The sequence below is a fragment of the Oratosquilla oratoria genome, chromosome 35, assembly GCF_046742065.1.
Source record: "Oratosquilla oratoria isolate Oo_2021 chromosome 35, ASM4674206v1, whole genome shotgun sequence".
Classification (NCBI taxonomy): domain Eukaryota; kingdom Metazoa; phylum Arthropoda; class Malacostraca; order Stomatopoda; family Squillidae; genus Oratosquilla; species Oratosquilla oratoria.
The window spans coordinates 18,507,592-18,517,591 of record NC_134811.1 but is presented as its reverse complement, the minus strand read 5'-3'; the positions used below and the strand labels follow the sequence as shown (position 1 = coordinate 18,517,591).

Genomic DNA, 10,000 nt, shown 5'->3' with positions numbered 1-10,000 from the left:
GTGCCTCCTTAAAACGGCTTCGTGGGAAGAGAGAGAACACAAAAATATGTTAGAAGACACAAGGATAACACTAAATAAGATAATGGATAATGGAGGAAGAATAGTTATAATGGGTGACTTTAATTGTGAAGAAATCTGCTGGGAAGATATGACAGTAAAGTGTGGAGACGACCTATTGGGAAATGTATTACTTGATATGATTATAGAACATACAGTGACGCAATGGATGCAAGAGAATACTAGATATAGAAATGAGGAAGAACCATCGTGACTGGACCTAATAATCACATCAGAACCTGAAATAGTGGACAAGATTGAATATAAGACACCAATAAGTAAAAGTGACCACATATTGGGTGAACTGGAACTAAATGAGGAAAAATACATGGAAAATAAGAGCAATATAGAAAGGGAAGATTGATGTATGGAATTTTTTTTTCTTCATAAAATAAGAGAATTCTTTCAAAAAGAAGACTGGGAAAGGATACACAAGGAGGAAACAACAGTAGAAGAGAAATGGGATATTTTGACAAACATTTATAAAGAAGGAGTGGAAAAGTATGTTCCAAGCATAGACCCCTTAAATAGAAGGACTGGCAACTAGCGCTCTCGGGGTACGGAACTTGGGTCCCACTACCAGCCCACCCCTTTATGATGTTAACTCGTTACTGATGTCATAAACCCCTTAAATATTGAAAAGGTATATGTTTTACGTCTCTCTCTCTCTCTCTCTCTCTCTCTCTCTCTCTCTCTCTCTCTCTCTAGTAGTGAGAGGATATGTTATATACTTGTAATCTTGTGATACAACTTCAAAGTATCTATCTATTTATCAGTCCTTCTATTTATCTATTTATCAATATAACTGATTTTTAAACATATTTTCCATTTCATGGTTTTCTGCTGACAAAACACAATGCCGAAGTGTAGTGTTTATGGTTGTCGAGGCAACTATAGAAATGAACCATACACCAAAGTAGTATCATTCCCAACTGGTGGTTGAAGTTTTCTGCCATCATGGTGGCCCTAAATATGTATTAAGCATTAACCCTGTTGCAAAACTTGATTCGGATCAATTTTAGGAACTTTTACTAGAAGCTTTTGTAGTGGTTAACAAAGCTGGTGGAACTACAATTTCTTGTGTATGTGATAACTGCAATACAAATGATGCATGTTATGTTAAATTGGGTGGCCCTGGTGAAGTATTTATAGACACTATCAATTCTTATGACTTTCTTGTGTTTAACTATGTTCATTCCTTTAAAAACATAAGAAGCAACTTGATAACTGTGCATAATAAGGAACTTTCATTCACAACAGATGGAAAAGCATATGTTACACGATGGAAAGACATTGAAGCACTGTACAATGAAGACCAGAAAAATAAAATCCATCTTACCAAGATCACATACACAGCTGTTTACCCAACTCCTTTACAAAGACAAAGCGTGCCCTTTGTTTGCCAGATTTTCCACGATAAGACTGTTGCTGCTCTTTCAACTCTAAAGGATAAACTTGACATTAGTGTGGGCACCATCATTTTTGGTGAACTTATCACATGATGAATATGAAAGATCGGTATATTTACTTGTGCATGGTCAGGTGGGCGGTGTCGGACGCAAAAGCTCACAAAGCAAACAGCAGAGGCCTTTGTGGTGTCTACAAAAGCCAACGTTGAAGCTGCAGAGTTGTTACTGATACATCACAACTTCAAATATGTTCTGCCTGGTGTCTTTGCAGATGATGATCTTGAAAAGTTTTTTGGCCAAGCCAGACAATGCAGTGGGGGTAATTCTATATTGACGTTGTTGATATTAAGGCAGCTGCAGATTCCAAGAACCTCCATGCGCTTTTGAAATACGAGTGTACTCCACACCAGTCTCATGATGTGCCTTGCACCTCTAACATTTACATTGATGATGATCAAGTTGACATCACTATAGCTGACTCTGAAGACCTACTTCAGACTAGTGATACTGTCAAACATAAAGCTATTTTTTTAGCTGGACATTTGGAACACATATTTCAAGCTCATATTGTAAGTGCTGAAACTGAGCATGGCGATGAAGATCGTATTAATTCAGTTTCTCAACTTTCTCACGAATCTAAGTAGAGGTGGACTAACTGTACCTCTGCTCTCAGCAGTAAATTTCGTACACTCAGCTTACAAACTTGTTGAAGAGTGCAACTTGTATTGCTGCCGATATCATCTGAGTAAATCTTTATCTTGTATTGACAGCCCAATGGCCGGACTTAAAGGAGCTTGTGTTACTTTAGCGAATATTCTTTTAAAAGCATTTGCACTTGATAAAAGTGTGTGCAAGTGTGCAGAGAAGAAAAGAGAAAATACGAAACAGATGTCATAGAAAAATGTAAAGATCTACCAAAATTATTCTATAGATTTGTAAACAACAAACTGAAAATCAAACAAGAATTAGTGAAACTACGACACGGAGGAGTTAAATACACAGAGGAAATAGAAATGGCAGAAATTATGAACAAGCATTTCAAATCGGTGTTTATGAGGGAGAACATACAACTTAAAGATCTCGTGTGGGAGGAGAAAGTCCCCCCCCCTATGAAAGAGATAGAAGTAACAAGGAAAGAAATAATGAATCACTTGCGTAATTTCGATGTCAGAAAATCGCATGGACCAGATGAAATGGCAAACTAGATTTTGAGAGAATGCAGGAATGAACTAACAGACAAAACACATAGTCTAATAAGAAGTTCATTGAAAGAAGGAAAAGTTCCAGAAGATTGGGAAAGAGCAAATATAGTACCAATATATAAAGGGGGAACAAGGAAGACCCTACTAACTATAGACCGGTCTCTCGTACAAGTACGGTAACTAAAATTTGTGAAAGACTCATCAGAATTAGATGGGTAAGGTATTTGGAAAAAAACAACGTACTAAATCCAAGGCAGTTTGGATTTAGACAAGGACGATCATGCGTCATAAACTTAATGTGTTTCTATTCAAGGCTAATAGATGTAATACAAGAAAGAGATGGATGGGCTGATTGTGCATTTCTAGACCTGAAAAAAGCTTTTGATAAGGTGTCACATAAGAAATTGGTAAAGAAATTAGAAACTGAAGGAGGAATACAGGCCAAACTGCTGAAGTAGATGGATGACTTCTTGCATGAAAGAAAAATGAGAGTGGTGATAAGAAACAAACATTCTAATTGGGATGAAATGATTAATGGAGTTCAACAAGGAACAGTTCTGGCCCCAATGTTTGCTATATATATTAATAATATGGATGAAGGAATTGAAAGTTATATGAGCTTCTTTGCGGACGATGCAAAATTGTTGAAAATAGTGAACACTGTAGAAAATTGTGAGTCGCTGCAGAGTGATCTCAATAAAGTATGCGAATGGAGTAGGAAGTGGGATATATAATATATATATACATATATATATATGTATAATATATATATATATACATATACATATATATATATAATTGTGTATATATATATATATATATATATATATATATATGTGTATGTATATATTATATATATATATATATATATATATATATATATATATATATATATATATATAAGGCTGTTGCTAAATGTGAAGGAGGATAGGAAGGGAACGGTAGATGCAATGGGAAGCGCTAAGAAAATGACAGTGATGAATGAAAAAAAATGGAGGAGAAATAAGGAAAGATGAAGTGAAAACAGTTATGAAACTGATGAGAGTAGGTAAGGCACTTGGGTTAGATGGGTGTCATGCAAAGTGTCTAAAAAAGGGAGGTACAGTGATGGTGGATTGGCTGGGGACGTTGTTTAACCTCTTCAATAAAAGTCAAATTCTCGCGGGCAGCATTAGCTGCCTGACGTACGATGATGCATCACATTACTTTCAGTATAATATATAAAGTTACAGATATATTACTTGTTCTCTTTCACTCTGAATGTTAATATCCACAGAAAATTTGATCAGGACAGTTCACAGAATATGGGGGTTACTCAACTCCATCTACAAAATAAATATAATGAAGACGCTGACGCCGGCATCTTCTATATCTACTCGCTCCTCATGACATCTACGTAGGTGTCATTTTATCGAAGGAATTGATGTTTGTCTAAAAGAGGGTAGAATCCTGGAGGACTGGAGGAGTGCCTGTATAGTGCCATTTTACAAGGGAAAAGGGGACAAGTGTGAATGTAGTAGTTTCAGAGGGATAATTTTGTTGAGTGTAGTTGGGAAGGCTTATAGGAGGGCTTCGATTGAGAGGAATAGGAAAGGAACAGAGGGAGTAAATGGTAAGGAAGAGCGTGGGTTTAGGACAGGTAGGGGTTACGTGGATCAGATTTTTCTGATAAGGAAGATATGTAAGGAAGTTTTAGGAAAAGGTAAGGATGTTTTTATGGGCTTTTATGGATTTGGAAAAGGCTTATGATAGGGTAGACAGGAAGACACTGTGGGAGGTATTGCTGATATATGTAATAGGAGGAAAGCTGTTAAGAGCAGTCAAGAGTTTTTACCAGAGTAGTAGAGCACGTGTTAGAATTAGAAATGGAGAGAGTGGTTGGTTTGCGGTAAAGCTGGGACTTCGCCAGGGAAGTGTTATGTCGCCTTGGCTGCTCAATTTTACATGGATGAGGTGGTGCCAGAGGTAAACGCAAGGGTAATGGGCCGAGGATTGGAGATGGCTAAAGAAAGTGAAGAAAAGTGGTAGATAAGCCAGTTGTTTTTTGCTGACGACACTGCGCTTGTAGCAAGATCAAGGAGGGATTAAAGAAGTTAGTGACAGTTCGGGAAAGCGTGCGAAAGAAGAAAGTAGAAGATAAATGTGGGTTAAAGTATGGTGATGAGATATACAATCGAACCATATAGTTGTCGAGGTTTCCATTGTTTTTTAGTCCATGATGCGTGAGGGATCTTACGTGGTTTTGCTTCAGAAAAACTTTGTAACTATTCAAGTTATCCTTTGCTTTTGCATTTTGATAGAAGTGGGGGTGACTATTATGCTACAAACGAGATTTTTACACATTCCAGATAAGGATTTAAGTTGCATGTAATGCACAAATATGGGACTCATATAATGATAAATACAATAGGACACTGTTCTGGGACAGCAATTCTCAGGTGTCTGATAGTAAGGTCGTAGGCGCCTATGATATTACTTATCCCATCAAAAGCAAACCTTATCATGTTTTCCAAGGGAGTATTATGATCTTTTAGGTAACCCGTTGGGGAGGAGCAGGAGGAGGAGGAAGAGGAGGAGGAAGAGGAGGAGGAAGAGGAGAAGGAGGCAGAGGAGAAGAAAAGAAAGATAAGAAGAGGAGGGGGTATAGAAAAGGAAGAACACGGAGATGAACAAAAGGAGGAAGAGGCGGAAAGGGAGGAGGAATAAAAGAAGTAGATGTAAAGAGAGTGGGAGAATGAGGAGGAAGAGAAGGATGAAGATAAAGAGGAACAGGAGGATGGAGAGGAGGAAGAACAGGAGGATGGATAGATGAAGGAAGAGGAGGAGGAGGAAAAGGGGGAGGAAGAGGAGGAGAAGTAGGAGGAGGAGAAGTAGGAGGAGGAGAAGTAAGAGGAGGAGAAGTAGGAGGAGGAGGAAGCGGTGGTATTGCACTACACAGTCGTTAGTTTTGGTCGGGGCTGAGGCGAAGGCGTCATTGGCTCAAAGGCAGTAGAGAGGTGCAGTCGTAGTTGAAGACACCTCTTGTAGGTCTCGTCTCTCTCCTTACATTGGGCTGATCAAGATCTAAGAATATGTATAGACCTTGGGGCTGATTCTCATCGACTATTGTGAATTCGAATAGCTAGAACGAGACTTCCCCTAGACCGGTGTCACACTCTGCGGCCAGATTATAGGCAAGATCCATTAACTCAATAAATCACATGACGATAGTCAGAACTTTATATAATGATCCCCATCCCCTCCTTGTAAGAATACTGTCATAACCTTTTGGATATAATGACTTATAATGGATATTTTGCCATAGCCAGCAACAAGTCGCAACGGCTGCGCCGTGCAATGTGACACCGGTCATACAGTATTCTAGATTTCCCTAAAATATTTTCACAGCGTGTCCATTATTCACACTGTTTCAAGTTCTCGTAATTCGTCATTTAGTTTCTCAGTATCTGATGCAAAGGTGTTTTCATATTTGGAGATTTGAAAAAACAAAACAAAACGGAAGACTATAACCGAAGTCGTTTCTACTCAAACGAACTCATAATAGTTGACATGAATCGGCCCGGTTTGGAGATGGTTTTTACTTTAACTTTTGTGGGTGAGAATTCCAGGGTGGGGCTCAAGATAAAATTCATACATGGGAGTGACGACGGGTTTGGGGGAAGGGGTTGGGTGAGAAAATGATAAGAAAAAAATGGCGTTAGGAAATGACGCTAGAGTCCTGACGGAGAGTGACGACAGCAAATGACGAGCGAGCATAATGACGGGAAATAATAAGAGAGACAGTGGAATACTGAGACGGAAACTGAAGGACAAAAGGCGACGGTAAAGGACAGAAAACGACGGAGATAGCTGTAAGGACGTAAAATCACGACGGAGAACGAGACCGGTAAATGCCAATGGTAAGTAGAGACGTTGTACATGTCAATAGACATTGAGACAAGAAAAGAATGACTACGGATAACGATAATAAAAGAAAAAAAAACGACCGTAAGTGAAACAGAAACTGACGTCAGAAAAAGACGAAGAAAAATGAGGCTGGGAAATGTCGACGGAAAATACCGATAGGAAATTGTGCAATAGGAAACTGAAAGAGGAGGAGGAGGAGGAGGAAGAGGAGAAGGAAGAAATTTGTATAACAACATGAACGAAATCGACGATGATAAATGGTGAGACGAAACGTTTATGGAAAATGGCGAAAAAATAGAAACCGAAAATAAGAAAATAACGAAAAATGTTGATGGTGGAAGATGACGCCAATGGATGGCGACTGATAATGACGCTGAGCAATAACAAAGGGAAATTGTGACCACGGAGGAAGAGGAGGAGGAAGCGGCATGAGGAGGAGTGCTAGGAGGAAGAAGGAGCAGGAGGAGGTGGGGCAGGAGAAGAAGGGCCAAGAGCAGGAGAGGTGGGAGGAGGAGGGCCAGGGTGAGGAGTAGGAGGAGGAGGGGTAGAGGGAGGAGGAGTAGGAGGAGGAGGGGTAGGAGAAGGAGGAGTAGGAGGAGAAGGAGGGACAGGAGGAGAAGAGGCAGGAGGAAGAGGGGTAGTAGGAGGAGGGCCAGGGTGAGGAGTAGGAGGAGGAGGGGTAGAAGGAGGAGGGGCAGGAGGAGGAGGGGTAGGAGAAGGAGGAGTAGGAGGAGAAGGAGGGACAGGAGGAGGAGAGGCAGGAGGAAGAGGGGTAGGAGGAGGAGGGGCAGGAGGAGAAGAGGCAGTAGGAGGAGGTGAGGGAAGAGGAAGGGCAGGAGAAGGAGGGGCAGGAGGAGGAGGAGGGGCAGGAGAAGGAGGGACAGGAGGAGGAGGGACAGGAGAAGGAGGGGTAGGAAGAGGAGGACGGGTAGGAGGAGAAGGAGGAGAGGTAGGAGTAGGAGGATAAAGAGGAAGAGGGGGAAGAGGATAATAGAAGGGAGGGGAAGTAAGGAAAAATAGAGGAGGATAATGTAGTGGCGATGAAGGAGGAAGAGGAATAGGAGGAGATGGAGGAGGATAATGTAGTGGCGTTAGAGGAGGAGGAGGAAGAGGAGGAGAAGGGAGATCAGGTGAAAGATAAAGAGGGTAAGGAGGAGGAGAAGGATAACTGGAAGATAGAACGGAGGGGAAGGAAGGAGAGGTGAAGGAGGAGGAGGAATTGTGGTGATGGAACGGGAAGAGAAGAAAGAGGAACAGGAGGATGGAAGGAAGAATGAAAAGGAGGAGGGGAAGGAGGATGTGGAGGAATACGGAAGAAGGGGAGGAGGTTGAAGGAGTGTGAAGAGTAGGAGGAGGAAGAACAGGGGAATAGAAGAGAGGAGATATAATAGGGTAGGAAGGCAGTAGGAGGAGAAACAGGAGGAAGAGATGAAGGAATAGGAGGAGAAAGAGAAGAAGGAATAGGAGGAGGGAAAACAGGGGATGAAAGGGAAGAGGAGGAGGAGCAGGAGGATTGAAAGAAGGAAGGAAGGAAGGGAATAAGAGGAGGAGAAGGAGGATTAAGAGGAGGAAGAACGGGGAAATTGAAGAGAAGAGGAAAAGTAGAAGTAACAGGAGGCTGGAATGAAGGAAGGAAATAGGGGAAGAAGTATGAGGAGGAGGAGTACGAGATTGAAGAGGAGGAGGAAGAAGAGTAAGAGGGGTAAGAACAGGAGGATGGAAGGGATGAGGAGAAGGAGGATGAGGAGGAACAACAGGATGGAAGGGAGGAAGAGGAGAAGGTTGAAGAGGAGGATGAGGAGGGGGAGGAGGAGAAACAAGAGGATTGAAGGAAGGAAGAGGAGAAGGTTGAAGAGGAAGAGAAAGAGGAGGAGGAGGAGGAGGGGAGGAGGAGAAAGAGGAGGAGGAGGAGGAGGAGGAGGAGGAGGAAGAGGAGGAGGAGGAAGAGGAGGAGGAGGCGAGGTGGAGGTGGTGGTTGTAGCACAGTCTGTTGAGGTTGAGCGAGCAATGCCTCGATGGCGGCTGTAGAGGGCGGACGCGCCGCTCCATCTCCAGCGCCGACAACCGCGTTCCTCCTTCGAGTTGTTTTCTCTTTCCTCTGCTCCCGACGAAGGGCAACCCCGTGGCCCTCGAGGACTCCGACACCTCTGGGGAGGACAGAGAAGTGACCGTGGAAGTTGTACGTAGTTTCAAGTTCGTGTCGCGTTGAATGTGTTTATATATCATGAGCTCTGTGTACAGTGACTGCTGGAAGTGAGTGTTTCTTTTTTTTTATTCTTATCTATTTTCTTGAAGAGATGATGTCATCCAAAGTGCTCCTTTTCGTTTACTGGAAGAGACAGAACCAGATGGAGGAGGACAGACAATGAACCACTTCACGATACCGGAAGCCTTTGGAGCTGTAGACCTCTTCAGTAACGCCAAGCCATTTCAATCTACAGAGAGAAACCTTTGCCACTGAACGGCTTTCTGGATGATTGCACTGGATTTTGCCACCGATAATTTTCCAGCGTATCTATCCTTGAAGACGATATCGTGCCCTGGATAAAGGTATATGTGTATGTATACGTTTCTAGATGTTTTTATTCAGCTGGGAGTGGTAGTCCACATTCCTTACAGTAATTCTAAATGCTGTTCCGGGTAATAGACCAGGTGGGGCTACAAGGATGGATGGCAACTAAAACACACACACACACACACACACACACACACACACACACACACACACACACACACACACACACACACACACACACACACACACACACACACACACACACACACACACACACACATATATATATATATATATATATATATATATGTATATATATATGTATGTATATATATACATATATATAGATATATATATATACATATATATATATATATATATATATATATGTATATATATATATATATATATATATATTTCCCAGGTGAACACTGGGCTATGTTGTCCACCCGATGGAAGGCCTAGGGGTGCATTAGCGACAGCATTTGACATTTTGGAAATCTAGAATTAAATGTATTTTTTTTTATTTAAGTCAGTGACTAGCTGACTCGCTGACTCACTGACACGATGTGCCTTCCCTCAGGTGTGTAAAAAAAAAAAAAAAAAAATCAGATATACACTGGCCAAAGACGGGCAATTTCATTGGAACCTAGAACAACATTACGGGCAAAGGTGCTAGTTCTAATGATGAAATGTGTTATTAAAGGATTCATTTCCTAGATGACATAATGTCATCTACAGTTCGTTGTTGTCATGGAATGCAGTTTTACGAATTTTCAAAATACCGCCATACCAACGTCGATACAGATCGATGATGGCGTATTGCATAACGACAGTAGTCTCTTCATATTAATTTGTGACATCGTCTGAATTTACTACATTTTGTTCTGATTAATACCAGACAACCTTGA

General features: G+C 41.4%; 1 protein-coding gene across 2 annotated transcripts in view; it reads left to right on the top strand.

Moving 5' to 3' along the window:
• The first annotated feature begins 8,506 nt into the window (after positions 1-8,506).
• LOC143018578 (uncharacterized) overlaps positions 8,507-10,000 on the top strand; it is a 24,014-nt gene continuing 22,520 nt past the window's right edge. The window contains exons 1-2 of one of the 2 annotated variants that reach the window (XM_076174066.1): positions 8,507-8,753; positions 8,911-9,124. The gene's annotated coding sequence lies outside the window, so the exon portion shown is untranslated. Of the gene's footprint in view, positions 9,133-10,000 lie in introns of both variants that reach the window. The other variant, XM_076174067.1, reaches the window with a different exon arrangement.